Source organism: Tenrec ecaudatus, chromosome Y, assembly GCF_050624435.1.
Source record: "Tenrec ecaudatus isolate mTenEca1 chromosome Y, mTenEca1.hap1, whole genome shotgun sequence".
Classification (NCBI taxonomy): domain Eukaryota; kingdom Metazoa; phylum Chordata; class Mammalia; order Afrosoricida; family Tenrecidae; genus Tenrec; species Tenrec ecaudatus.
In genome coordinates, this window is record NC_134549.1 from 17986081 (window position 1) to 18012574 (window position 26494).

Sequence of the window (26494 nt, forward strand, 5' to 3'; positions counted from 1 at the left end):
TCATTTTCAAAACATTTTATTTCTACTTGAGCCGTTCATATCAGCTCCTTATTTTTCCCTCCCTCCTTTTTGAACGCGTTGTTTGTTATAAATTATTATTTTCATGTCTTACATCATCCGCTGTCCCCCTTCACCCACTTTTCTGTTGTTTCTCCCCCTGGGAGGGAGTTACAAGTCGATCCGAGTGATCGATTCCCTTTTTCTCCCCACACTTACACCTTACCCTCTTGGCATCCCTACTCTCATTATTGGTCCTACGTCTTTATCGATCCTGGATTCCCTGTGTTTCCAGCTCTGATCTTTATGAGTGTACATCCTCTGGTCTGGCTGAATTTCTAAGGTAGAAATGGGATCATGATAGTCAGGGGGAGTGGGCAGAAGCCTTAAAGGACTAGAGGAAAGTTGTATGTTTCATTCATACTGCACCCTGAGTGTCTCAACTTCTCCCCGACACACCTTCTGTAAAAGCATGTCCAATTGTCTACAGATGGGCTTGGGGATTCCACTCTGTGCTTCCTCCCCACCACCCGCTGCACCCCTATTGAAATTAGTATGATTTTGTTCTGGGTCTTAAATGCCTGTAACATAATCCCATTGACACCTCATGATCACACAGGCTGGTGTCTTTCCATGTGGACATGTTTGCTTTTCAGCTAGATGGCTGACTGTGTATCTTCAAGCCTTTAAGTCTCCAAATGCTATATCTTTTGATTGACGTGCACCATCAGTTTTCTCCAACACATTTGCTTATGCACCCACTTTGTCTTCAGCGATCCTGTCGGGAAGGTGAGCATCACTGGGTGTTCTTAAGTTCGGCACTCTTGCGGCAGGAGAAATGAATAGCACGGGTGCATGGCTTTGGAACATGCGTTTATTTTCTACTATTGCAAGTGGTAGGAGACAGAAATGTGGGGCAGGGCTCTCGGCACTTGTTTTCTCCCTGGAAAGGAGTCAGCGGAAGGTCATGTCGCTTTTTAGCATCGGGGACACCTGCAGTCCTGAATAACTCCATGTGCCTGGGCATCCACGTCGCCAAGGTCCTGCATATGCCCACGGAAGGGGCCGTGGGTGACAGGGATGTATTTTGCTCCTGGCTTTGATTCGTGATGTGGGTGAGCACATCTGCTACCTGCTGCTGAATCTCCTTTTCCATCACTTTCAGAAGATGGATGTGAAGCAATTAAGGCTTGACTTCAGGAAGGCTGATCACGTTAGATGCATACTCTGACAGATACCTCCAAACTCCTTCATCATCATGGCAAACATGACCTCAAGCTCAAGAACTCAATCCAAACCGCTCTAATTTAGGAAACACGAGTCTTTCCAAATACGACATTGGGATCCCAAGGGAGAAGTCAGGATTGAGAACAGATGGCAAAGGGTTGTGGCTCTAGTTGTCCATACGGATGCAGATTGCATCGCACAGGGTGCGACAGTGCCTGTAAGCAAGGCGTATTCTTTGGGGTCCATGGAGCTGCAAGGTCAGCCTCAGCTGCTCCATCACCTCTGCAAGGGTATGCCAGGGCAGAGTTAACTGGGGGTCCATGTAGCAATTGAGGGGGACAGGAAGCTCTAGAAAGGCAAAGTTGCACCTTGGGAACGTGTGAAACAGCAGGGTCTGTAGGACAGCCATGGACAACGGGTTTCCGCAGAGTTTCAAGGTTCTGAGCTGAGAGCAGTGACCCAGAGCAGGCTGCAAGTAATTGCAGTCCGAGTCCGTGATGCCACAGTCCGCCAAATCCAGGTGGACCAGGGTGGCTGAGACTCTGTTCAGCAGAGCAGGGAGGAACTCGTAATTGGAGCCAGGCCTGCGTACACCACTCAAGTCAAGGGATTTCAGGTGGCTGGTGCAGGGACATGAGGACAGGTATGTCAAGTCCTGGTCCATAAGCAAGGAACGGCATATGTGCAGGGTCTCCAAGGGTGCCTGCAAGCATCTGAGCAGCTGGTGGAGGTGGTTACCAAAGAAGTTCACAGAGTGCAGCATGAGGGTGTGGAGCTGATGCAGACTGAGGAGCTGAGTGGTGAATTGTTGAAGTAGCTTCTGCACCTCGTCCTCATCGTTCTCCCCGGGGACGATGCAATACAGGGTGCATTCAGAGAGGAGGAGTGTATGCAGCTGGACCATCTGGGCCAGGTAAGGAGCGAACCAGTTGAGGCTTTGCAGGTCCCAGCTACCAAGCAATCTCATCTCCTGGACAGAGTCTAGATGCACTATGTTGAGGATCTCCCCAAGAATGGGAAGCGGGGCAACATTCCAAACAAGCTCGAGCTTCCTGCAGCACAGGTGTGGCAGGTCCTTCGTCTGCTTGACCCTTTCGATGAGGAAGGTGAGCATTTCATTTGGGATGTCTTCCTGAAAGCACAGGTCAGTGAGCACTGTCATGCCAGCCAAGGCTGGATATTTCTCCACTGACCTACATTTGTCTTCTTTGAGGATCTGAGTCTTGGGATGGGTGGACTCTGGATCCTCTGATGACGTTACAGAGGCAGTAGACTGGCGTCTAGCCCACACTTTCCAGAAGTTGGTCCCAGTGTTCATTTGTAAATCCAGCACTTTCAGTTTGCATCTCCTGTGCTTAACCTTCTGGGAAAGCAGTATAGCAAGGCCATCAAGGGCAGCCTTTAAGATGTCAGGGGGAGACTGACAATCTTCCATCAGAGCCCCCAGAGGGAGCTTGAGGAAGGGCCACACCCCAACCATGGCCTTCACTGTCTCTCTGTAATCTCCGACAACAGCTGCCACGAACAGGGGAGGGAAGAGCTCTGTGGGCAGCCACTCCAGAGAGGCAATGGCTGAAGCCTCATTCTGCAACACGCTCTGGATGGCCAGGTCCAGGAACCTGGGTGGGTTCCTGCTGCTCATGCTGATCAATCTGCTCCAAGAGCGATCCTGACCTGTGAATGAAGAGAAAGGGTCTGCTCAGTGTTCTGGGAGAGCCAATCTGGTTGTCCTAGCCCTCCACACTCTGGACTCCACTGTCATCCCCTTAGCCCCTCAGAGAGGAGCTCGCTGACCATGCTAATCTTTCCAGTAACTCACACTGGTAGAGGCTGGTCCACGTGGGCTTAGATTTCAAACTGGATTCTTCTTCTGACTCAAGTTGACCCAGACGCTGTGGAATCCAAGATGGGCAGTCAGGAGTCTGATGGCAGACAGTGACCTCAGCAGCTGGGGAGGTGAATGAAGCAAAAATAAGTAGGAAATTTGGGGGACGCTACCTCAAGTTTCAAAGACTGAGAGTGAGATGAAAGGGCCCGACATTTCAGAGCTAGGGAACACTTATCCATGGGACTGGAGGTCTCATCCTTTCAGCTCAGGGGCTCTGACAACAGATGGTTTTGCCTCTCTGGATTCATCTGCATCGCTCATTCCCTAGATCATGAATGCAGAATATTCAAACATCACAACAGAGTGAAATCATATGGAAATAGAAATTCCACTCAAATCTTACTTTCTGAGTAAGAAGCCGGATGTCCGCATTCACTTTTTAAAAATTTCTTTTAATGGAAGACAGATGTTTCTTTCCTTTTATTAAATACATTTATTGGGGACTCTTACATCTCTTATCGTAAGCCACACATGCATTCATTGTGTCAAGCACATTTTCAGGGATGCTAATATCATCGGTTTCAAAACATTTTCTTTATACTTGACCCTGTTTATATACAATGAGAGGGAAACCGATCCATGTACTTATATCTATATGTTAAGAATTAAGGTTGCAGATGGACATGGGGCCTAGATTCAAGTACTACCTCAACAAAAGTCACTTGGTCCTAATTATCTGCATTCTGTGATGCTCACCTTCCCGATACCATAACGTAAGATGAAATGTGGGCATAAGCAAAGGTGGGGAAAGCTGCCTGTCTATGAAAAGATATAGCATTTGGGGTGTTAAGGGCTTAAAGTTAAATAAGCAGCCATCTAGCTGAAGTGGTTTTCTTGATTTGACTGTTATTGATAACTTATTGAAAATGAAATGTTCTGACTGAAGCCCTTACCTAAAAGACATTTTGTGGGAGTTCATTATCAGCAGGCAAAAGCAAAGCTGGGGCCATGAAGCTGAAGACTTGAATCAGATGCAGGAGAATGCAAATATAACCTCAGACACATTCCACTTGAATGTCAAGAGCATATCAACAACAGATGTGATCAAGTGAATACGATTGACAGAAAACTGAACCAGCTATAGCATGACATCAATAGTATCATGTATGAAAGAAAAATCCTTCACAAAACAGAAAAGAATGAATGACCTAGCTGGACGCAAAGGAGACTCTGAATCCTGACATTGGTAGAAGCATCCCTAAATCCAATGGAAGAAACCATCAAGAGCTGAGCAGAACATGTAAAACAGAAACAAATTACACTATTATAGTGAGATATGCTGCTCAAGGTGAAAATCACCAGTGACAATAGGAGGTCAAAGAGGTGGTAAGAGGAGGCCATTCCGTGCATGTAACAGAGAAAGGAGATGTGGGAAGGAGCTGAGACCCAGTTAAAGCTTTGTCTCACATAAAAGCTGGAAAAATAAAGGGGGAGCCAATTAAATACAGATTCCTTTGGGGTTTCCTCCTGTCGACAGAAAAACTAAACATAGTCATTTCTGCCAAGATCTTTGTTAATAGCTTTGGAATAAAAAAGGGACTTTTTTTTTATCCATCACGTCATCATTGAGGAGGACAAAAGACTAAGCTTTCGCTCATTTACATGTCTTACTTTACAGGAGACCTCCCTTAAGTCTACACTCTCATTCTGCCCCTGTGCTTCAGCATCATTTACCTGTCTTTCCCAGAGCAATCTGTTCCACCTTGCTTCCAGGACACCATGAGATTCTGAGCTACTGATCTTCCCCGTGTCCTTTCAAGTTCAACATGAGTATTTGGTGGTCAGAAAATGAGTGTTGGTTCTCAAGAAGGCAGTGGGACTATTCCCTGCATTAGGACAGACTCGGGAGCCTTCGCAGGCAGTGGTTATGCATTGGGCTGCTGTGACCTGCATGGTCAGCAGTTTGAAACCACCAGCAGCTTCGCAGGAAAAACACTGGGCTTTCTTGTCCCATGAAGAGTTATCGCACCAGCATTTCTAAGGGGTTGCTGAAAGTCAGCAGTGACTCCATGGCAGTGTGCTTCAGTCTGAGAGGCTGTCAGAAAGTGCTCGACATGTAAGGTCAAACCCAATGCAGACAGAGCTGAAGAACCTTCCTTAGAATTTTTTAAGCACAAGGAACTGAAGAAGACCACAAGTGCTAGAAGCAAAACAAAACAAGACAGAACAGAACGAATCGAAAGTGAGAATTTCACAATCAAAATTCTATGGTTCCCAATTTTGAAAGATACTGTTTTGGTTAGGAGCATTTGTGTCATTCCAGATGCACACAAATCCTATAACCTACGAAGGAAGCACTGTTCTGTCCTGTCCTCCCAAGCCACCACTGTGAAACAAATTACCACACAAACATTCGATGAAAAATGCAGGGGCCACCAAAACAAGATGAAGGAACACACAGAGTGGGTTTCCTAAAAGAAGGAGACATTCAACCATGACAAGAAGTAGCGTATGAAACAGGGATTCTAGGACAAGACCCTTTCCCTCTGTCCATCCATGGATCTGGTCTCCCACGGAGAGGCCGCTGTGTTCTCCCATCTCCTTACACCAGCCCTCCAAGATCTGCGTCCCTCCCCATCAGCTCCTCGCAACCATTCAGGTAGTTTTCATGTAACTCTCATTCAACTCACAGTTGTAGACGCTGACAAGGCTCCAATTTCAGTCTTGGCCACGGTCCTTGTTGAAGTAGATCCGGTGCATGAAGAATCCAAGAAGGCAGGTCGAACGGCAGACTTCTTCGTCAAGAATGTTGAGCCTGAAAACTTCCAGAGAAGCCAGGAAAATGTTGGCAAGGTTCCGTCTCAAGTCCAGACACCTTCAGGTCAAGTGAAGGGTCCAGGTGCAGAAGAAAGCTCCAGAGCATTCAGAGAGTCCTTTTAAAGGATAAGACCACACCCACCAGGAAGCTATTGCTTCCCCCTCATTGGCTGTTCACAGTAGGTCTCATAATGGAAGTGATGGCATTTCATGAGATCTCATCAGCCGGGCTGATGCCATCAGAACGGACCAACCCCGGAGAACCCAGACCCAGCCCTGTTCACACAAGCCCTCGGCCATCACCCCTTATGCACTGGGAGGGAGAGGACACAGAAGATGGTGAGGGTTGTGTTGGCGGGTGAAAAAGGATTAAGTGGGTGTTTACAGAAATGGCTTTATTGGCCCGTTTCTCATACATGCAATATAGTTTTGTCATTATGGATGCTCCTCTTTGTAGCGCACTTCCTGAAGCACAAACTTTCTTCTACTGTAGCTCATCCGACTTATGAACAAACTTATGAAAAGGAGTAGAAATGCCTCCTTGGCTTCCTACTGACTGTCAGTCTCTCCAGGAGTAGATGGCTTCATTAAAGCACATGGACTGGCTGACAAATTTGAACCAGTGACCTGGTGGTGTGCTGACCAATGTTTGAAGGACTGACCTCTGCAGAAGGATCCCACACACTGTCTTAAATCTCAAGTGCTCTCAGAATACAAGCATCAACCTAAGAGTTTCCATGAGTAACTCTGTGTGGGAGTAGAAAGCCCCATCTTTCTCCCATATATAAAGTGTTCTTGTGTGCTTTTGCCCCATGGGATTCTTTCCCCTTTCTCTCAAGGGCTGTATGAGCTTTGTTGGTAAACAATGCTGCATGTCTTTGAGGTGGCAGACTCTCATCTTTCTCCATTGTAGAAGCTAGTGGTTTTGGAAGCCTCCAACTATTGATTAATAGACAAGCACAGCCCACTACCTAGGCACAACTCCAAAACTGACATCCTTCCGTGCCCATTTCTGTTAGGTCGAGGGAACAGAGCCCAAAATTGAATGCACATATTTAATAGTGTTGCTCCAGGAGAAGTAAATACCACAAGAGGATAGCTTTACAAAGAGACATTTATTTTATCTTAGGCAAAATATGTTAGTGTCAGAAGCTTAGACATGGATATGAGAGGTTGGATGTTGATTGTCTTGTACTGGGATGGACTGGTAACTTTCAGCATCTGTGTGCATTCCATGGGGATTCCACGAGTGTTGGCATCCAGGTTCTTCTGAATCTATAAGTTTCCCCTGCAGGGACCCTGGGTTCCAAGGACATGCTCTGCTCCTGTCTGTTGGCCTCTCTTTTCATGTCTTGTAGATGAGAGATGTGAAGCCAGCAAGGAATGACTGGGCTAAGGGCGTAAATGTCAGATGCTTCTTGTAATCTTCAACTCCAATCACCACATTGTTAGAGCAAAGATAGCCTAATCCTCTTGAACCTAACTCCAAATAATATCATTTGCATAGTGAACATGAGGGTTTTCCAAGTGGTACAGTAAACCAGAAGCATAAGTGAGGATTAGTAAGGAAGGCAACCACATTAGCTTTCCACATGCATGATGATTTCATCCCAACTTCCCTTACTGGGAGAAAATCTAAAGTGAGGAATCTGTAGCCTGCAGGGTCGTCTTGGGATCCTCCATAGCCTCTAAAAGAGTATCCCAAGACAGAGAACTTTCCGTGTCCTCATAGCAATCCTGAGGCACAAGGAGCCTCAGAAGGGAGAACTTACACAGAGCTTGTGTGCTGAAGCAGGTCCTGCAGCACAGCCATGGAGACTGGGTTTCCACCCAACTCTAAGGTGGTGAGCGCGGAGTACTGGCACAGAGCAGGCTGCAAGGCAGTGAGCTCAGAGTCATCGATGTCACAGTCAGCTAAATTCAGGTGGTTCACGGTGTCTGAGACCCTCTCTAGCAGACTTGGGAGGAATTCAGGTCTTAAGGATGCCCTGAACATACCACTCATATGCGGGGACCTTAGTTGGCTGGTTCGGGGACAAAAGCACAGGCTGTCAGGCCAGAGTCCAACGCAATGCAGTGCTTTTAAAGAGAGAAACTGTGAATGTGTAGGCCAACAACTGAGCAGCTGATAGACGTGCTCATTGAGGAAGAAGACTGCTTCCAGAACGAGGTGCTGGAGTAATGCAGACTGAGGATATGAGAGGCCACTTTTGCAAGACACTTCTCCACTTTGTCCATGGTACATGACACCAGGGGATCTGGACTTATGTGGGACTTACTTGGGAAACATGGAGTGTGCTCTGGTGACCCATCTGGGACAGGTAAGCAGTAAACCAGTTGCGCCTCGGCAGGTCCCATCTGCAGTGGATTCCCACCTCCTGCACAGAATCCATCTGTACCCCATTTAAGATCTCCTCAATAATCAGAAGCTGTGACAGATCTCCTTCAAATGCTAACTCCTGACAGCAGAGGGGTGGCAGGGTCTTTCCACAGTTGACTCTTGTAATGATAATAGTGAGCAATTCATCTGGTACTGATTCAAGAAGGCAAATGCTTGTGAGCAAATGCATAGAGGCCAAACACTGAGGCTTCTCTCCTGCTACGGGATCCTTCCCTTTGAGAGTCACAGTCCTGGGCTGGGTTGTCACTGGACGCAATGGATTGGGTTTCAGACCACACTCTCCAAAACTTGGAGTCAGTGTTCAGGCATATATCCACAACTCAGAGTTCACATCCCCTGCGTGGAATCATCTGGGAAGCAGGATATCAAAATATCCTGTTGAGAATGCCAAGACTTCATGAGAGCCCCTACGGGAGCAGGATAAAAAGCCAAGACCCTACCGTGGCTTTCGCTGCGTATCTGTGTCCACCGACCACAGCTGCATGACAGTGGTGGGAAGAGTTCGTGAGTAGCGACTCCAGGACAGCCATGGCTGAGGCCTCATCCTGCCACACACTCTGGATGCCCAGGTCCAGGAGCCTGGGTGGGTTCCTGCTGCTTCTGCTGATCAATCTGCTCCAAGAGCAATCCTGACTTGTGAATGGTACGAGACCTCTGCTCAAACTTCTGGGAGAGCTACACTGGTTGTCCTTGCCCTCCAAAACTGGATCATGGCACCCAGAGCTCCTCAGAAGGGAGCTTTCTGGCTTTGTTACTCCTCTTATCAACTCACAGTGGGAGAGACTCTCAAGACCCATGTGAGGCTTACTTTTCAGTCTAGATACTTCCTCTGTCTATGTTGGTCCTAAGGTTTTGGAATCCAATATGGGCAGGCCGATGGTGGACAGTGACCTCAGCAGCTGGTGAGGTGGATAAATCAAAGATCAGTAGGAAATGTGGTCATTGCCCATTGAATCGAACCATCCCAAGGCTTACTCTACAGGAAAGGCAAACTCAAGAGGCATAATGGTGCGTTCATCCAATGGAAACTTGGAGATCTGTTTTGAACTACAATACTCTCTGTGATGGATATCTATGGGAGTACAAGAAAGTCTTGTCAATACAATGATGAGTAAAATTTCCTCACGATTCACTAATGAAGAAGCTGAAGTAGTTTTCCAATCACTTCAGTATGAAATTGACCCATCATGTAGTCAAGAGGCATCGATAATTATTGGTAATTGGAGTGAGAAATTAGGAAACAATGAGGTAGGGAAAAAAGTTGGAAAATATGGTCTTGGTGATAGAAGGATTCGGGAAATCACAAGGTAAAATTTGCAAGTATACTTTAGACAGACAAACATTAGCCACATTAAGGCCATCTTGTTGACTGATGGATAACCTGCCTCCTTCCCCCCCCCCCCTCCCGTCCCATGTCAGCGAGTCCCAGTAGTCATTTATTTTTATTTATTTTTAAATATGCTCCTATGTAATCAAAATCGGAATATTTTAATTAATATCAGTGTTCCCTTTAATGTTTTAACCATGATTGTACTATTTTTATTTTATTAACCAGGATGTTGTTATCAATGCTATACCCTGCAACATTCACTAACTCTAAAGAATAACAGCATTAATTTTGCTGGCTGATTTGCTGCAGCTGGTGCCTTGTGTACTATTGCTAGGTGGTCTGCAGGCAGCACCACCATGTAAGGCCATAGCCAGAACCAGGGGGATGGTGCTCCTGATTTAGTGGATCTGCTTGTGGTTGAAGAGGAGCCCGTCCGCCACAAAAGGGAAGCCTGTGGCCAGAACCACACACAGCCTCTTGGGGAGCACTCGAAGTTCCGGAGCCCCACAAATTTAAAAGGATTGAGCTTTGTTTGCTCTCCCAGGTCGCCTTCCTCGGCTAACTACACATGCATCCAGTAGAACCAGAAATCAGAGGGGCAGTCATAAACGGGAATATCCCTGCCAGTACATCAGGTCCAGAACGTAGTAAGTCTGGTGCACCTCACTGTGAATGCACTGCACAATGGTGTCCTCTGTAGCTGTCCATGAGCTCTGCCTGCTGCCTCCCGGCAGGAGGGAAGGAAACCTGTCCATGCAGTAACCGCTCTTGGTGTAGGCGCTGGTGCAACCGCTGGAGGCCACGATGAGCGCTCTTTTTCCAACGGGGCACAAGACCGCAATCCACTCCTGCCCCAAGTCCGCGGGGACATCAATCAGCCACTCAGAGAGCATCAACTGATTGGCATAGCACTTGGGGAGTTTCTCGTCAATATCAACATCCATGTCTTCATCATCTTTCCTGTGTTCCTCCTCCTCACTCTCCACTCCGGTCCAGTCATCTGCAGCCAGCCTTCTGGTGTGGTTCACAGAGGCCAGTCGCTTGCATTTCTGCAGTTCCAATAACGACGGTGCAGCTCATCCTGCTCCAAGGAACTGCACATGGGCTTGTACTGGGACAGGCGTGGGTGTGAGGCTGCACGGCCGTTCAAATCTCAGGACACAGAGAATCTGCTAGCCAGGGCTGGACTCAGCTCTTCCATCTTTCCAGCAACCTTTATGGACCAAATGGCAGGAACGCACGACTGACTTCTGCCTGTGCAATCTTCAGAAATCAAATCCACTACAGAAGTTGGACAAGTGTTTCAGTACAAAAGAGACCCTAACACCAAAGATAAGTTAAGGACAAAGTGCCTTCATTTATGAAAGACACAAAGACGCAGACACATTAGGGACGCCAACACATGAAGTCTTGGTTCTTCAGACCATTCAAAGACAGGATTTTACTTCACTACGTCCTGGAATACTGGAAGCTGTACAAATTCATGAGTAATTGTAAGACCATTAATCACAATAAGAGGGGGATTATGGAAGCCAGAGGAGGACCAAGATTGGGACACATAGTTTATGTTCTAAAGAGTTTAGAAGATTGTTGATTTCAAATGAGGCATCTGAGCAAGATGCTAAGGTAGGACTCCTGATTATGCAACCTAAAGTACTGTCCATCAAGGACACGCCCAGGGAGCCCTAAAACACTGTTTCTCCCTGGACCATCGTTAGAAGCATGCAAGTAATGCAATTTCCAATGCACCCTACCAGAGGGCAGGATGAACTACTTCATTGTTACATGATCTCAAGACATTACCGGAAGTGGTTTTTGATTTGGGGTTTTTGTTTTGTTTTGTTTTGGGCATTGGAAGTTATGTGTAACATCCAAAAAACTTAGTGCTGAGACTGAAGCCCTAACTTAAGAGATTTTGGAGGAGGTCATTATGTGCAGTCAAAAATGAAGCTGGGGCCATGAAGCTGAAGAAATGAATCAACTACATGAGAGCACAAATATAACCTGAGATCCATCCCACATGAATGGCAAGGCCATCTCAAGAACAGATATGATTGAGTGAACACTAGCAACAGGAAACTGGACCAACTGTGTGATGACATCAATAACATCATGTATGAAGAAAGAAAAGTCCTCCACAAGACACAAAAGGTACAATGACCAAAGTGGACATCTAAGAGACTCTGAATCCTGCCATTGGTAGAAATGTAACTAAAGCAAATGGAAGAAATGATGAAAGAATGCTGAACAGAACATTTCAAAGAGCAACTTCAAGAGAAATATTAAAATATTAACATGAAACATGATGCCCAAGGGGGAATCCTTCAAGTTATAATAGTGAGAACATCGAGAATGTCATTCGGTAGATGTGGCACAGAAAAGAGAGGTGGGAATAGGCTCACACCCCAAGAAAGCTTGGCCTGACTTTATCCAAAGAAGCATAGTCAGACAGGCATTTTCTGCACAGCTTTCAGTTAATAGCTTAGTAATCAAGAGGGTCTTATTCATCCACCAGGTGAAAATTGACCACAGAAGACTAAGCTATCTCTGGTTTATAAGTCTAGGACATGTTTGTCTACCCTCCTTAAATTTTCTGTTTTTAGGGTTTGTGGTGGGGTTGTGAGAGGGTTGAATAGTAAGGCTTCAACTTACTCTTCAGACACATGAGAGTTTCGGCAGCAGTGCTGTGGGTCCACAAAAAAGACAGCCACTGAAACGCCATGATAATTTAGAAGAGTTGTTATTCAGTTGTCACCCGACATCGAGAATCTAAAAACAATTCTAGGATTGAAGTCTTGAGTGGATATTTAAGTCCATCATTAAAAGCAAACACTCACTTAGAATCTGTCTACAATTATTAAGCAAGCACAAGGTTTGCACAAAAGTGCATGCTCTCAAACAAAGAGTAAAAGGAGCTTCTTGTCACTGTCAATGCGGATGAATGGAAACCACACAGGACAGAGTAAACCACCCCTGTGGGATTCCACGACTGTAATTCTGAATGGGAGAAGAAAGCCCCATCTTTCTCCGCTATTTAAAATCCAGGTATCACTGAATGGGCCATTGCATTTCACCTCAGTGGACGGGAGCAGCTACTTGGGGACCACTATTATATGTCTTTATGGGAGTAGGCTCTCATCACTCTGAATTGGAAACAGTGGTGGTTCTGAAACCTCCAACAGTTGATTAATAGATGAATAACTCCACACTGGAGCCCATCCCCCAAACTGACACCCTTCTTTACCTGCCACACTACAGAGAATCATGATCTCAGCAAGATGATACATTTAATGAACCATTGCACAACAGCAAGCTATTAAGATGCATCAAGTCCCTGAATAGGTACTGAGGTGTGAAGGAGATAGAGGGTAAGCACAACACCCTGATTAGACTAGGTAGAGCAAATATATTTATATGTTCATAATGCAATATTGAATGCACTCAATTCACATAGGCCTCAAAGAAAGACAAGTTTGGAATGCCACACCTCAACCTCTAGGACCTTCCCCACTCAGCACCTCAGAACTATTTAGATTTCATGTTACTCCCTATTTCAAATCACCATTGGAAAGGTTAAAAAGGCTCAGCTTTTAATCTTGACTCTTATCTTTGATCAAGCATTTCCAGTGGGTGATGAATCCAAGATGGCAGGTCAAAGGACAAACTTCTTCCCAAGTGTGTTGAGACCAACAATTTCCATAGATACAGAGATAATGGCAGGATTCTCTCTCAAGTCTCCAAACCTTCAGGACAGAGGAAGGGTCCAGGTCCAGAACAAAGCTAGAGAGCTTTCAGAGTCATTTTAATTCAAAAACCACACCCACAAGATAGCTAGCTTCCCCATCATTGGCTTTACACAGTAGGTCTCAGTAGGGAAGTGATGGCAGTTTTGGTTATCTTATCCACCAGGCTGATGCCATCCTAACAGAACACACCCTTACCGTCCAGACCCAACCCTGTTGAGATAAATTGTCAGCCATCAAACCTCACCCGCTGTGACTGATAGAACATAGAACATTTTGAGGAGGTGTGTTACCAGATAAGAGTGGATTAAGCAATTGGTTACAGAAATGGCTCTAGTCCACAGATTGTCACATATGCAAAATAATACCCTTATTGATATTCATTTGTGTAACTCATTTCCCATAGCACAAACACACTTGTACTCTGTCTCTTCCAACATAGAGCCAACTTATGGGAAAGAGTAAAAGTGCCCCCTTGGCTGCCTACAGACTGTTGATCTCTCCAGGGGTAGATGACCTCATCAAGCCCCACAGATTGCCTGGTAGGTTGGAATGAGTACTCTGGTTACCAAGCATGCCACATCAATTGCATTTATCTGGAGCACTGCAGGGATGATTGGATCACATTGGGCATGTTTAAAGGATTGACCTCTTGAGAAGAGCACAGTATATTCTCTTCTCAACGGCTCTTATGTCAGAAGCATTACCAATTAGGGTTTATAAAACAAGGAAACATCATTGTCTTACTGTTTAGGTAGGTGGAATCCAACTTCAGGACCTCACCTGAAAGATAAGGTTTTCTCCCCGTGGGTTCTGAGGTACCTTCCTTATATCCTTGCAACATCTGTGGGATGCTAGATCCTGGCCAGACTTTGTCTCCCATCTGCATCAGGAAGTGCTTCAAGTTTGGTTGCCTTCCAGCTAGTTGGGTTGCATCATTTGCATTTGGCAGGATGTGTGCTTGTTCTTCCAATCCTAAACTTCCACTCCAAACAGAGATGCTTACATACCTTCCACACTGATGAGAGTCGTGACCTCAGCAAGTTGACACAGATCTTGTACCCTTGCACATAGGCAAGTTATAAAGACATATCAAGGACCCTCAATAGGTATGGAGGTGTGAAAGATGTAGGGCAGTGGTTCTCAACCGTCCTAATGCGCGACCATTTAATAGAGTTCCTCATGTTTTGGTGACCCGCCCAACCATAAGATTATTTCCCTTGCTACTTGATAACTGTCATTTTGCTATTGATATGAATCGGACAACCTCTACAAAAGGATCCTTTGAGACCCCCAAAGGGGTCAAGACACACAGGTTGAAAACCTATGAATTCTAGAAGGTAAGCAATACACTCTAATTTTTTGTACTGTTTCTATTGAGCAGAGCAAGTAAATACATAGGTAGATAATGCAACATAGAACACATTCACTTCACCCAAAAAGTAAACATGCCCGTGTTGTGTTTCACAGGCCCATTATACAAGAAATAATTGCAATACATGTAAGGTTTTCACAAACATAAACCCATTCTTTCCTAATATCCCTTGTAGAAGGATAAACTTAGGGGACTCCCTGTAGGAGATGACTGTATCTCTTTGTCACCATTGTACATTTGGAGTCCTGGCTCTCCACCTCCTATGTGATGAGCCCAAGATGTGTCCAGACAGTCTGAGACTTCTCACATGAACCATCTGGTCCAAACAAGAGGCAAATCAGTGCAGGCTGAGCATTTCCAGCTGCAAAACACTGCCACACTGTGGACACTGTCTTGTTGCACCCGTTTGAAGATATCCTCAAAAAGAGCAAGTTAAGGCCAAGCGTCAACAGACTCTGGCTGCCTCCAATGCAGAAACTGTGCATGATAACAAAGTAGGGATAGCCATGAGAAGGGGCATTCCCAAATACTTCGTCGTTGAATGGTTAAGTGGATCAAGAGAAAGTTGTGCAACATAACAAGGAAACAGTGCTCGATTTCTATTGAGGAGGTATGCCAAACGGACAAGTATATATACTTTTATTTGTGTTTATAATATTATAACATAACATTATCTATATATAAAGAAGTATAACCAGATTGCTCCTTACAGATGTGGATGATGGGACGTCAAGCTACATATTTTGGACCTGTTTTGTGGAGAGATCAGTTCCTGGAAAAGGACACAGAGACAAAAGCAGGCCATTGACGTGATGGATTCACAGAGTAGCTGCAACGAAGGCCTCACACTTACACACGGTTGTGAGGATGGCGCAGAGTGTGCAGTCTTTCCCTCTCTCCTGCGCGGGTCCCTGTGCTTCGGAGCCGACTGAATGACGCTGAAAAAAACAATGTCTGCCATAATCGAATTCACGTGGTTTCCTGTGAGATAACAGGACTGTTCACATCACGCTCCTTTTTTCAGCGGGAAATCTTGGGATGGGAAAGGCTAGATTAGCTGCGTCCTTGTCTTCTGATCCCAAGAAATTCAGTCGGGCGTGGTTAATCTGCAGATGATTTCAGTCTTTCTTTTTTTATTCTCTTAAAGTGTCGTCCAGACTGTGTGCTCAGGATCTAGGCTCTAACAAAGATAAGATGTTGGAGAAGATTCTTATCAACAGTCAAACTTTTTTGGCATTATTGGTTTTACCAGTTTCATTTTCACTCTATCCAAAATGTGATACGATTCAATAAGATCAAGGAAGAGCTGTACCTCTGCCTTCAAATTCAATTCTAGAACATTTTCTCCAGACCCTGTAGTAGTTGCTCTTGTACTTTTCTTGTTGGTTTCTCCAATTGAAGTAATTATATACAAACAGAACACTCCCATTCCACAACTTCAGCGCCAAGTCCCCGGGTCACGGAATATGGGAGGTGGGGCACCAGGTCCTGCTGCTTGTTAGGTCCCAGTTCTGCGAGCTCTGGCCCGGCTAGCATGGTTGGACTTGTGGTGGAGGCTCAGGGATGGGCCTCTGGCGCTACTGTCCTCAATCTCGGGATAGCTGCCCACCTGCTCCAAGCAGGGACGGGAATTGGCCCCCTCAGGCCCTGTGGTAGGCTGCTATCCTCACCGGTCCTTGTTAAAACTACCAGGCCAGGCAGCTGAGACCTTGTGCTGTCCAGACTCCCCAGCTCAGCTCATAGATCTCTTACCTCTTGGCATTTGGCAGCTGGTTCAGGATGGCGGGAGGCCCGGGCCCGGTGACTGCCCCTAGTCGATTCTTCTTTACTTCCTCCATCAGGGCCGCCACCTCCTCTGGTCTCCCTCCTGCTTCTGCCTCTGCTGCTCCTCTGTCAGGCTGCTGCATCATGACCTCGACATCCACGTGGGCCTGCCGCTGGTCCAGCCGCTGCAGGATCTCCCGCACCTCCATCTCCAATTGGGAGTCCTCGGTGCGCCTCCCCATCACCTTCACGGGGTCCTCCGGCTCCTTTGGCACCCTCTCTTCCTGATGCTTCTCAGCCTGCAAGTTACAAGAGCCTCCAGCTGCAGGGCGTTGTCTGTGCTCTCGGGGTCTGTCTTGAAGGTCAACTCCTCCCCACAGTGCTTGCACTTGATGTAGAAGCAGGAGATGGTCAGGCCCGCGTAGTCCTCATGGTTCACCGTCTCTTTGCGCGCGCTGACCTTCGTGCCCTTGTAGACATACTCTCCGCACGTCTTACATTTCATGTGGAAGGGGATCCTCAGTTGCACCTTATACAGCTGGTACTTGGGCATCATGAGCTTGGGGATCTTCTTGGGGTGCAAGTCTGGTCGGCAGTATTTGCTCAAAACTCTTCACTCCTGACAATTCAGCCTCTTTCTCTGCTCACAAGCACTGGAGAACTCGGTAGGCTCGGGTTTTGTTCGCAATTCCACAAGGCTCAGAGTACTTCCGGTGACGCACTTCCGGTGACGCAAAGGCGTTGGCGTATTCATTTTTTCAACTGCTTTATGTGGATTTAGAAATTCCCCGCTGAGATGGATAATGAACGGGGTAGGATGCAACAATTGGGGGGGGGGGGGTTCCGCGGGAAGACATGGATGATCGTGCTCTGCATCGAAGAAGGCATAATACTTCGTGGAAGAGTAATCTATGGAACTAGGTTTTGAAGGATAAGTAGGAGTTTTCCAAGTTAGAGAGGACACAGATATTTGGACCACAGTAACAAAAATGTAGAGATGATTAACCAGCAAGAGTTTCTTCCATTATGCTCTGCCTGAGTTCTCTCTGTGATCGGAAGCTATTTGCTGAACGGTGGGGGCTTCTGTGTGTCTATGATTCTGGAAGCTATGTCACCAGCATTTGAAAATACAGCGATGAATTCCAAGTGAACGGGTTTCAGCTGATCTTAGAGACTAAGAACAGACAAGAAGGCAGGAGGAAATGGTCCCCTTCTGAGGGATTAGACACTGAAGAGTAGCAGACATTTATCTGATATAGAGCCACGGATACGATGATATGCTGCCACTGAAAAGTAGCTGAAGTGTGACTGGGGTGCGGTTGATGATAATCATGAGGATCGAGCAGTTTGCTGGGCTTTCAATTACTGAGGGTCCTGGACTCCGCAGGAGGAGAATCACCTCAAGGGATACTGAGTGGTGTTCAATCAGGAAAGGTGATAATTATCATATTCAGAATCTGAATTCTGATCAAATGTGTAATAAAGTTGATTACATGAGGAACAATGTGGCCTGAGGATTGGGAGAAGAAACACTATAAACCTTTGAAATGGAGACCATACAAGCCAGCTCGATGGAAAAGGAAGAATCGCTTGCAGTACTTTCTGAGGCAGATTAAATAGTGCAGCTTTCAGTACGGAGGATAATTCATGAAGAAAGCAAAAATTCTCATAACTAGATCAGAAACAGGACGATAAACAAGGGAAAGATTAAGTTATCCAGAGTCCCAATTCACAGAAATCTACAGTCAATGCTCAGAGACGCAACTGTTAAGAAATATGGTGATCTACTACATTGGTCTCTAGGCTATCTACCCACCACTACTCTCTGTCCACCTGTCGTCTCTATCACTTGCTCCACCTCCATCCCCTGTATTCATCAGTTTCCATCGCTCTTGTTCGGTGCTACGTAATCCTTTCTGAGTCATATGGAGCAACGGACAACAGAAGGAAGCACTGGCTGGTCCTGCACCACCGTCAATGTGTTCTTAAGTTTGGCTCATTGTTTCACGCCATGTGGCAGCCTATCTTGTTGATGGTCTTCTTATCCACTGCCCCTCTACTTTACCAAGCATGGTGTCTTTTTCCAGGGATTTCTCTCTGCAGATAACTTCGCAACAGAATGTAATACACAGTATCTTCATTGCTGCGCCTAAGGAATATTCTCTTTGTCCGTCTTGCAAGTGAGATTTGTTGATTGGCCAACCACAGTACTTTTGATATTCTTGGCCACCACCGTCATTTATGTGCATGCATATTTCTTTGGTTTGCCATATTCGATGTTCAACTTACCACCACTAGCTTTTCTATCTCTGCCTCTCTCCATGTCTAACGCTACATAATAGCACTAAACAACAAAACAAAAAACAAAAAAAAATAGCACTAAACACATCAAAAGGGCAGAGATAAATTAGGTTCAAATATGCCTTTCTTTCAGTGGTTTATATTTGTGTAATCCATGTCAAACGTAGTTTACAAAGGGAGAGGACAAGTACTTTTGTATAGAATATGCAGACACAGCCTCACGCAAAGGGGTCCTGGGAGGAGGAATTTCCTGGGAGCACAGCTCTGACCCCATTGGCAGTTCTTGGCAGGAAGCTGGACAGCCAAGCACTCCCGCATCCAGGTGTACTGCCAGCCTTGGCTTCACCTCAGTGCCCATTACCTGCCCCAAGCTCTGAAACTGAGCCCCATTAGCTAAGACTAAGGAGAGGACCATGTCCCAGGCATCGTGTGCCCATGTCCAGGAGGAGAAATATACACCACTGAACACCTAGCATATGGATTAGGTAGGGGCGCCATGCAGGGGATGGGGAGACAGGCACCCCAAGAGGCCGGTGCACTGAGCCCCCAACCAGCCATGAGGGAGACACAGCTTCAGATATTCTTTTAAAAAACAAAAATAAATCATACAATCTAGGGGTCTGGAGGGCTGTCCCATTTATACACCACATTGTAAATATACAGCGTGTATAGTACATGTGCTTCGGTCTGGAGCTTGCATGTCTGTCTGTACATCTGGTCAGTCTTGGGGCTGGATCTCAGGAGCCTTTTAAAAAAATCATTCTACTGGGGGCTCTTATACTCTTATAACATTCCATACATCAATTGTACCAGACATATTTCTGTAAATGCTGCCTTCATCATTTCCAAAACATTTTATACTTAAGATCCTCGTTTTGCACCCCATTCCACCACTCACACCCTCAAGGAGATTTGAATTTGTCTTCCACAGAAATTATTTACAGAATATACCTTAACAAAATCTTGTTTTCAAATAGAAGGGATTTTGATGGTTATCTCTTATGTTAACAGTCACATGGAGAAGCTGGGGCATTAGTGAAGACAAGGATTAGTGAACGGATTGAAGGAGATAAAAATAGAAATATTATTAAGTAATCTTTAATGTTACTAACAAAAAGTGTGGAATTAAGTGAATATCAGTAATAAAAATGTTAAGTAAATGGAGTTTAGTGATACATATTTCTGACGGTCATGTGGTTAATTCATGGCCATTCTGTATATTTAGCTATTGCATGGCTCTCTGGGCCATCTACCCACCTCTTTCTTCTCTAGCCAACTCTGGCATCTCTATCCACCTCTGTGCCCTCATTGGATTAGGGACCTCACTGACAACATTCTTCCCTTTCACCAGAGTAGCATTGCTGAGAGCCTTACCTTTAAACATCTTTGCACTGTAGGAGTAGGGTCTACTCATTTAGGACTATGCCCATTAGACATTACTCCATGTGATTACTGTCATAGAAACAGCCTAGACTCATCTGTTTTGTTTACATTTTACTGTGGCATTCAAATTAACAACCATCTAAAAGCGGCACCAACTAAGTCCACATGGAAGAAGCACAGCTGTCTATGAGACGTCCCAAGAGAATGGAGAACAAAATGCAAGTATGGAGAAGGGGAAGGTATCAGAACTGAGGTTGTGAGCCCCTCTTTGTAGAAGGCATTGGAAGAGAGAGCACCTGACGTCCAGCTGCAGAGCACCTGACGTCCAGCTGCAGAGCACCTAGTCGGACTCTGCCTCTGGCAGGTCTCCTCTGGCCACAGTTGAGGGAAGTGAGACGCGTCTCTGTCAGAAGGAGATTGCTGTAAACTTTCCTGTAGTCGATGGGATTGTGGTATTATGGAAGACCTGCTCAGGTGACCTCCCTCTGGGCTCCTCAGAAAGTTCTCTCGGTTTTTCCAGGAGAGAAATCTTCCCTCTCACCTATTTTAATATTTAAGGTGGTCTTTTCTTTCATACCCTTTATTTATTTGAATTTAGTTGAATGCTTCCACGATGCTTCTGAATGTATCAGTTATCCCTTTCTACCCCCACCTACCCCTTGCCCTCCTGGTATCCCTACTCTCATTATAGGTCCTGAGGGGTTTATCTGTCCTGGATTCCTTGTGTTTCCAGTTGCTGTCTGTGAATGAGGGGGAGTGCGGAGTGGAGACCCAAAACCCATCTGTAGGCAAATGGACATCCCCTTACAGAATTATTGCAGGGAGGAAAGGAGCCACTCAGGGTGCAGTGTAGCACCGATGAAACTTACACCTTTCCTCTAATTCTTTAATGATCCCCCGCCCCCTTCCTCACTATCATGATCCCAATTCTACCTTACAAGTCTGACTAGACCAGAGAATGTACACTGGTACAGATAACTGATCACAAGGATCTATATTTAACCCCCTCCAAGGGGGATGGACAAGAAAAAACTGGGTGAAGGGAAACATCGGACACTTTAATACATGACAAATAATACTACTTTATAAGTGTCCATGAACAAGTGAGTGGTGGGGAGGGAGAGGAAAAAATGAGGAGCTGATACCAAGGGCTCAAGTAGAAAGCAAATGTTAAGAGAATGATGATGGCAAGAAATGTACAAATGTGCTTGACACAGTGGATGGGTATATGGATTGTTTTTTGAGTTTTATGAGCCCCCAATAATATTATTTTAAAAAGAAAAAATAAAGAGTATTTCAATAAGGTATGGAACACAGGAAATTGTCAAAAATTCAACCGAGGTCAGATGATCCCTTCAGGGCCAGTGGTAAGAGTGGTGATACCTGGAGGGTGGAGGGAAGGTGGGTACAAAGGGGGAACCGTTTATAAGGATCTACATATAACCTCCTCCCTGGGGGTTGGACAATAGAAAAGTTGGTGAAGAGAGCCGTTGGGAAGTGTAAGATATGACAAATTAATAACTATTTATGAATTAAGAAGTGTTCATGAGAGAGAGGGAAGTGGGGAGGAAGGGGGAAATTAGGAGCTGATATTAAAGGCTCAAATCAAAAGCAAAGGTTTTGAGAATGATGATGGCAACAAATGCACAAATGTGCTGGACACAATGGATGTATGGATTGTGATAAGAATTGTATGTACCCCCAAAGAATGATTAAAACACTAAGGGGAAACCACAACAGGGTCATGAATGAGACATGCATATTTTATTAGAGATTACAAGATAGGTACTTGTAACCAATGCAGTCAGTGTATATCTGCTAGGGTCTGACTCCTGACCAGGGGTTAGCAAACTTGGGCTTGAGAGCCTTAAGAGTAGCGGTTCTCAACCTGTGGGTCCCAACCAATCTGGGGGTGGAACGAACCTTTCACAGGGGTCGGTTGCCAAAGGCCATTGGAAAACACATGTTTCCGATGGTCTTAGGAACCGAGACACCACTCCTCTATCCGTCTCCAGATGGGTCCGCCCACATGCAGATAAGTTCACATAACACTACCCGTTGTGAAGACTGTTCCCCATGCGACACCATGCTTCAAGAAAAAATTTCACTTATTTGTCATTAGAAATAAATATTTCACAATTTAGGGTTACATATTGTTTTTGTGATTCATCACTATGCTTTAATTATGTGCAACTTGTAACCATGAAAATGCCTCCGGCATATCAGATCATTACATTATGATTTACAAAAATGGCAAAACTACAGTTATAAAGTAGCAACGAAAATAATTTTACGGGTGGAGGCGACCACCACATGAGAAGCTGAATTAAAGGGTTGACGCACTGGGAAAGTTGAGAACCACTGCTTAAGAGGATCTTTCAGTACATACATGTGTCTCTAAAATAAAATTGTAAATTAACTGATCATAGTTGTATTTGAAGGGTAATATTTCCATCATGGTGATTTCATTAGTTTGTAAGACTAGCTTCAAGACACTGGAATCCTTTTTATATTGTTGCTCTTCCAGCTCTAAAGTTTGCTAGCCTCTGCTTCCTGACTATGAAACCTTCATCAAGCCCATCAACGACACACCCAGATAAGAGACCCTAAGAGACCACTTTCCCCGAGGCTGCTGGAGAAAGAGGAAAGTAATCCAATTCTGATTCACTTTGCCTAAGGGTGAGATGATCTGCTTCTTTGGACATTGATCCCAAAGGAATTCCATGAAGCTGAATTAGTGTGGGGACTCTGCACCTATATCCCTGGCTATATCTCTCAATAACCGGGCACCATCAGCTTTCTTCACCACGTTTGCTTACGCACACGTCTGTCTTCAGTGATATCAACAGTAATTGTAATGACCACAGGACCATTATACTTGGGAATAAACCCCATGACCAGTGAGTTTGGTTTATTTCATATTTTTAATGGCAGACTTTGGCATCTAACGATCTCCTACATGGTCAGCCTAGGTGATAAATAAGCCAGGTGTGACACGATGCAGGGTGGGACACTAAGACCTTGATAACTTCAGAGCACAGATTAGATTCTTGGGAGAGAGTTTTCTGTGGAGGCGGCTACAGAATTTGTCATTTGACAAGAGGCGATCAGTTATAACAGCCAGCAGAGAGAGAGAAATTCACAGCAACCCAGAGAGCTGACCTGGATACACGTGCTCCGGTGAACCTGAAAATCCTGCCCACTTCCCGACCCAGTTCCTAGACTCAAGGTAAGTTGATGGGAAGACACATGGACTCCTCAAGGGAGGTCAGATCCATGGATATTGAAAAGCTAAAAAGACCCATCCCCAGACACATTGGCTGCAAAGGTTTTCTCTTTGTACTACTGTTTCTTGGTCACATGCTTTCTCTTGAAATGGTTGATGGTCTAGCTCTCTTTGGTTTGGCGACTTTGTGTCCTTACATCTTCTACTTATGGTCCCTCCATCTTTCAACAACCACTTTTCTGCCAGCTTGTTGTACCCTGGTCCCTTGTGAGGATGGCACAGGACTGGGCAGTGTTTCCTTTTGTTGGGCAGAGTGTTGCTTTATGGGTCAGGAAGCACACAGTGGCTCAAAAAATTAACATTTCAAACTTGTGACCGTGTATTTTTAGTTGTGTTTAATGTTTTTCCTCCACTTCTATCAGCTAAAGGTCTTCAGTTTGTTCCGCTGAAAAAAATTCTCAGGGAGTTCTTCAGTTTCCCCACAGGGTGAGTGCTTATACCGTACAGGCATTTTGACGATCCTCTTGAAATAAAACCTACTGGAGGGGGTCAATGCTCACTCAAACAGACCCCGTGTGGATTGCCGACACTGTAGCTGTTTATGGGAGTAGAAAGCTCAGTCTATCTCCCGGGAAGCTGCTGCTGGTTTCAAACTGCTGACTATGTGAACTAGTAGCCCAATATATAACGATTTCCATGTCAGAGCTCCTCAGTTTTTCCTAAGGCCTGGAATAGTCATACTGCCTTCTTGAGAACACCACACTCACTTCCTGACCAGCAAACTCTAGCGTTGAATTTACAAGGATACAGGTGAAAGCAGTAGCTCTGAATCTCCCTGGTAGTCCTGGAAACCAGTAGGAGCAGATTGCTTTGAGAAAGACAGGTAAATGAATGAAGGTACCCCCAAAATAAAGGGTAGACCTAAGAAGGTTCCCCTGTAGTCTACGGCATTTACATGAGAGAGCTCAGTCTTTTGTCCTCAAGTCTGACCTGATGGATCCAAAAAGTGCCCTCTTGATTACAAAGCTATTAGCAAAGATCTTGGCAGAAGTGTCTGTTTATGTTTAGTTTGTTGAAAAGAAGAAACCACAAACAGATATGTCTGTAAATGGCTTTGCCTACATTTTCCTTTGGCCTATGTCAGGCAAAGCTTTGTTGGGTATCTGCTCTTTCCCACCTCTGTTTTCTGTACTACATATATGGATTGAAATTCCCTTTGTCCTCATATTATCGCTTTGATGAATTTCCCCTTGGACAGCATGCTTTGGCATGATAGTTTACCTTCTTAAGTTGCCCTTTGAAATGTTATGCTCAGTCTTGCTCCTTCATCAATTCTCGCATTTCCTTTAACGACGTCCCCACCAATGGCAGACTCTGAGTCTCTGATTTCCACCTTGATCATTCTGTTCTGTCTGGTGAATGATTTTACTTCCTTCATGCATGATGTTTGTGATGGCATCCTACAGCCAGCCCAGGTCCCTGTCCCTAGTGATCAATTAGTCAAATCTGCTCTTGAGATAATTTGGACATTAATGCATGATGCGTATAAGGTTATATTTTGCTGAAGTTGCATGTCAAGGCTGTGGGCCAGAATTCTCAAAGGTATTTCTGTTAGGTTGTGGGCATTCCCTCTAATTCCATCACCACTGTGATGAGATCTGTTGTGATCAGACAACCATGGAGAAGTAGTATCTGCGAGGCTGTGACTCACAAAGCTCTCTGACTCTTGGCTGAATCTCCATGTCTCTGGAACTGAGAGAGTAACGAGCCTTATTACCCACTTCTCTAGGATTTGTCAGCTTCCACAGCTTCCACACATTTCAAGGAAGCAGCATGCTACTTACCTGCCCATCTTAGATTCATCAACTGGTAGTCACTGGAGTCAGTAGAAGTGTCCATTCTGATATCCCAAATTATATTGAGGGCTTGCCGGCACTACATTTTTGAGTTGAAATGAGGACTACTGGGACGAGAGAGGCCCATAGAGTCGCTAGGAAATCAGGGGGGAGGACCTAGAGTTTGGAGTGCGGGGCTTAGTAGCTTGACTCTCACTGAGCCTTTGGCACAGGTCCGTATCAAACAACGTGTGAGCAGGAGTGGAGAGATTTGAGGCAGGCTGGACATCAGTTCACTCATAGACACAACGAAAAAAAATCCCATACCTAAAAAATTACACCGACCACCACCCACACCCATGGAGCCCTGATGGCTTAGCTGCTAAGCATTGGGCTGTTCACTGCAAGGTCAGTGGTTTGAAATCACCTGCACGCCTTGACTGAACTATGAGACTTTATACTCCTGTAAAGACTGACCGTCTCAGGAGCCCAAAGGGGTTGTTCTACTCATCCTACAGGGTTGTGATGACTCAGAGTGGATACGAAGGTAGTGAATTGGCCTTGGAGTGTCTTACTTGTGTGTCAGACGGAGACTGGAGGATGAACCCCTGCAACGTCTGCTGAGTAAAGATGACTCTTTGTTACTGTGAAAGTCGGCAGCCTTGGAATCCCTAGTGATTTGGAAGAGACTCAAAGAGAGTGAACTTTGTGTGTTATTATTTTGGACGATGTAGTTCTGCTTTGTGTCAATTTCCAGCATAGTGAACTATGAAATAATAAGGCAATGTTTGGTAAAGGGACTAAAGGCAGAATTCAAACATTTAATGCCTTTAACAGTGCTGACAGAAGCCTGGGGATTATCCGTGTTGTTGATTCCAGCACATTTAAACATGAAATGAATTATCACAACGGGAATACAGTCCACAGAGACTTGGGGTAAAAATTACTATCTGGAGGATAGAACGAAGTGCATTCAGTGTGGCGTTTGGACCCCCAGTTCCTGCACTGTCGTCCTCATACACCTGGAAACATGGGTGCTACAAGAAACGCCCCCCCCCAGCACCGAATGATTACAGTGAGGGGCAACCCTTCCTGTGCATTGCCTCCAGGAACAGCTGCAAGGCAGAGTTAAATGATCCCCATATGTTTGTAAAGTTGAGTGTGAGGCTCCAAGCAGATCCATCCGAAGTTGATGTAGTCACTGGGGGCACATGACTGATGGAGTCACTTTTAACAAGAAGTGTCGTCTCACAGCACTGGATCAATT

General features: G+C 45.4%; 2 pseudogenes; both read right to left on the reverse strand.

The window, feature by feature from the left end:
• Positions 1 to 1390: 1390 nt before the first annotated feature.
• Positions 1391 to 2866, reverse strand: LOC142435666 (melanoma antigen preferentially expressed in tumors pseudogene; annotated as a pseudogene).
• Positions 2867 to 5770: 2904 nt separating this feature from the next.
• LOC142435667 (snurportin-1-like) lies at positions 5771 to 16254 on the reverse strand (annotated as a pseudogene).
• Positions 16255 to 26494: the final 10240 nt, after the last annotated feature.